Source organism: Apium graveolens, chromosome 4 (assembly GCF_009905375.1).
Source record: "Apium graveolens cultivar Ventura chromosome 4, ASM990537v1, whole genome shotgun sequence".
Taxonomy (NCBI): domain Eukaryota; kingdom Viridiplantae; phylum Streptophyta; class Magnoliopsida; order Apiales; family Apiaceae; genus Apium; species Apium graveolens.
Genome location: NC_133650.1, coordinates 310,176,675 through 310,181,521, shown reverse-complemented (window position 1 = coordinate 310,181,521; position 4,847 = coordinate 310,176,675).

Here is a 4,847-nt window from a genome sequence, read left to right as displayed (position 1 = left end):
GACTTTATCACATTCACTAGGACATAATCCATTCATGAGAGAGTTCCTAGCCTTTCCATTGAAACTGTACTTGAGTAGTTCAGCCTCCGTGAGATCATCAATGTCTTTCACTTTACTTTCTTTGTCCTTGAACTCAAATGGACCCTTCTGAACAACTCTCAATGCTAGTGCCTCCCTGGATAGGTAGACTTCCATGCGACATTTCCACCAGTTGTAATTTTCTGTACCAAGCAAGAGAGGTGCTCGGTAATCTGAGGTTCCTTCGGAATATTTGTCAGCCATTTCGATCGAATACTATTCCTGTTACAGAAAGATTAGTATACCAAAGCTCTGATACCAACTGAAAATACACCTAGAGGGGGGTGAAGAGGTGATTATGGCTAACTAGGATTACTTTTAAATTTTACCCGATAATAGCTTACTGAGATTTTACCAACAGAACTATAATCTGACAATGATAGTAAGCTGAGATGACTAAATGCAATATAGAAAGTAATGTGCAGAAAAGTAAAGAACACACAAGAAGTTTAGCCAGGTTCGACCCCTAAGCCCCTATGGTCTACGTCCCGGTCCCTTACCAACTTGGTAAGAGAATATATTATTGATCAATTAAAGTTACAACTACAAGATATAACAATATATCTCCCTTTATCCCAACTGCTGATAATGGCTTGCTGAAACCCTGTTTAAGAACCTGCTCTCTAAGTACTATACTACCCCGTAGTACAAACTCCCCTAGCAAGTACCACTAAACCCATGTTTCCCTTAGCCAACTTATCCAGCAACTAATCAATACAATTTGAACAATACAAATCAATGATAAAGTTTACAACTCAAACTATAGACTCTCTAAGATAACAAAACGTGTATATAATTAAAGCTCAAGAGAGTATATGTTAATCAATAAATTTAGGAGTTGTGAGTGTTCTTGCTTGCAATTCGTCAGTCATAAAAACTGCAAGAAACCTCATATATAAACACACATTAACGTTTGAAACAACCTCAACAAATTACAACGGCTAGAATCCAATTCTACCATTTAAGATCGTTGGGATGGTTTCCGACGTTCATGTATACGTTAGAAAGAAGAGAAACAAAGAAGTTCAACATTCAGAAAACATCTCTTCTATTTTGTAGAGTATAAAACATTTTAACAGATAGAAGAAGATAGAGTTTGATAGAAAAACAAACTCCTATAAATTAGGAAATCAATTTGAATAAGTTAAAATGATTTATACTTAGCTCTATATATATATATATATATAATGCACGTATATTATATTAGATAAATCTTACAACTGATATATAAGAAGTTCCTATAATATCTCCATGAAATTCGATTTCCTTGTTGAATCTGGACTGTGCATCTTAGCTTGCTGTTATTCTGAAAATTTTGATCATAGCTTGCTGAAATAGATCATTGTCTTATGATAGCTTGTTGTCATGATACTTATACAGCAATGGCATTAAGCTGTTATATCCTGCAAACATTCTCAAATAAAAACATGATGGCTTGTTGTGTTGTGATCATCAAAACTAAGGAGTTACGATGTTTGCTTCTTTTTCCTTACATATACATGTGAGAAATGATTTAAATCTGCTCACTGGTGTCAAATTAAATTAGTAATCAAATTTAACGGACTATCATTTGAATCATTGCAGTTATAATAAATATCAAATAGATATCTCAAATTATGTGCTCGAAAATTAAAATTTATTTTTATGAAGTTCTATACATCTTTCTTGAATTCTACTACAACCAAATGAAAAGTTATAAATTCTATTATTTTAGATAATATAGTGAGATTTTTAAAAGTTTCATCTAATAATTGTTTGTATTTAAATAAAAAATAGATAGATTTTTAAAAATCTTAGTATATTATCTAAAATACTAGAAATTCATTATTTTTCATTTGGTTATAGTATCATTCAAAAAAACGTATAGAACTCCCTAAAAATAATTTTCAATTCTTAAGCAAATATTTAAAGGTATTTGTTTGATATTTATTCGTTAAGTTTAATGACTAATTTGATATCAGCTCTTCACTTCACTAAGCATTTTGAAATTTAAGTTTGTGATAAATTACCAAAAATACTACTTTTTATATTTGTTTGCAATTTTATCATCTTTTAAAACAAAAATTGTAAAAACGGTTTGTAACAAAAAACAACCATAAAATTTTAGTAATGGGCACTGGGATACGCGTTCCCTGTAAAATTAAATTTTACTTTTTTTCACTATTAATATTTTTGAAAATATATGAAATTGCCCCAATAAAATTAAAAAATATAAAAATGCCTTCCCAACTTTTACACGGTGTCCCCCTAAAAAAATATTTCCTCCCCTGATCCCTAGCATATTTTTATCGAGGTTTAACTTACTGTATATTTAATAGTTAATACATACAAAGAAAAAATTAAGGGGTTGGTTTAGTATTGGTCATGATCATGAAAACAATGAATCGGTCTTAATTAAGTAGTACTGTATCAATCAAACACTTTTGAAGACTGAGAAGAGAACGCAACTTGGTCCTAGTTTTGCATGGATTTCCCCATGCAAGTTAGAATCAATCTATCAATAATATTGACGATGAATGAGAGCAACATATGTATAGATTAATTAAATATATATATATATATAAAACGAGTTGCATTGTTGAACTAGAGCAGCATAGGTCAAGCGTTCAATTAGGTTTGTAAGTTGTTTAATGATCAGGGGCTATCAGCATTTCCAACTAATAAAGCTATTTTATTTTAGTGTAAATTTTCTACAAGAATATTTAATTAGCAGCATATTATCGGTTATTCTTTCATTAATATTATATGTCCTGTGTACGTATATATGAGTCATCTGTACAATACTATAATAATCCGAATTGGGGTATATTTTTGGTAGATTTTTTTGGTTGGTTTGGTTATATTTATTTATGACCGTCGAATTTTTTAATCAAAGTTATCAAAACCGTTAGATCCAAATTTAAAATAATATACACTACTTGAATTTATAAGTTTAAATCTCACCAACAACAAATATTTATATTGTTATTTTACACTACTCAAACTCTAATGTTCGAACTCCGCTAACAATAAATATCTATATTATTATTTATATGATATCCAAGTTTCAGCTTTGAATCCCGTCAACAATAAATATTTTTATTATTATTTATAAACATCTCCTGCCAACAACAAATATTATTATTATTATGATTATTTATAAATATACTAATAAGGTTAATGGTCCAAATCTCATTAATTATATACTATTTAATATTAACTAAAAGAAAATTATTTTTATTTTAAATAATATAAAAATATTACTGATACGGGTTCGAATCCCGCCAATAACAAATATTATTATTATTATTTATAAATATACTAATAAGGTTAATGGTCCAAATTTTATTAATTATATATTATTTAATATTAATTAAAAGAAATTTATTTTAATTTTAATAACATAAAAATATTAATGAAGACACGTGTATTGTACAAATTTTAAAACTATATACACTAATAACATTATGTGGAGTGTATTTTTTTAGTATTTGGATCTAGTGACTCTGATTATTTGATGAAGAAAATTTGACGGTTGTGATGAAAAAGGATATCAAAATATGAATTAATTAAACTATAAATTATACATCATTCCGGTTATTATAGTATAATATAATATAGATAGATAGATTAATACTGATTTACCTTCTTTTGAAAATATAACATAAATATCTCGTTAAAATTTTAAATAGACTTAATACTTAATATGGTTTAAAACTCATATCGGCAGGGGATTAAAGTTCGACTCGCCACTCCTAATACATTCTTTCCGTATGACAAAATGATAGATTTTATTTGTGCAGTACTGTAATATATAATTTTCATTGCAATTTAAATTGCGACCAAAATTACTAAACGCTCTCTTAAACCTCTTATAATTCAACTTCTTGGCAAAAGACAACAAGAAAAATCAGGATGTGTTATTGTTAAAATTGGACCTAGCAATGTTCCATGTTATGTATTAATATTTCGTGTAACGTATTTTCGTGTATCAAATCTTGAACCCGAATCTGACCTGAATTTGTATTCGTATACCAATTTGGTGACACTAACCCGGAGCTAATATATTCGTATTTACCCGTTTTAGTACACTAAAGTACACGGATTATATATGAAAAAAATTAATTATTAAAAAGTATAATAGATAATTAAATAGTGAAGGGCCCACTCACGTAGTCAAAAAAAATATTTTAGCATTTATAATTATATATATATTTTTTAGAATAGGTAAAATTCACATTTAGTATTTAGTATATAGATGTATATTATATATTTATTAAAAATTTAATTATTTATTTATTTTATTTTGTTCCCTATCGTGTACCTATATTGAAAACTCAAACCCGACACTAATTATATTCGTGTTTTTTTGTGTTCGTATTTTTTCGTGTTCGTGTATCAAATTTTCGAATCCAAATATTATGGGAAATATTAAATCCATAACAGGATTTTAATTTCCAGAGCAAAAGTGCTCTGAAAAGACTGAATTATCCTCGCATTAATTTTTATTAGAATTATTATTTTATATCTAAGAAGAGCATTTTAGTCTTTGCACATGTCTTTTGCTCTAGAAATTAAAAAAGTGTTCTGAATTTAACATTTCTCAATACTAATTATTTGTGTGCTATATTCACGTTGTCAAGTTTAGTTAAGATGTGATGGTTAAGTTTAGCTTAAAAGTCTTTATAGTTGGATTTTTCAAGAAAGCGCCCAGTGTGTTGGGGAAAGCTTGACTCGGTAATATATGTTTAAACAACATTAGCCCCTTACTATCATAAATATATAGCTTG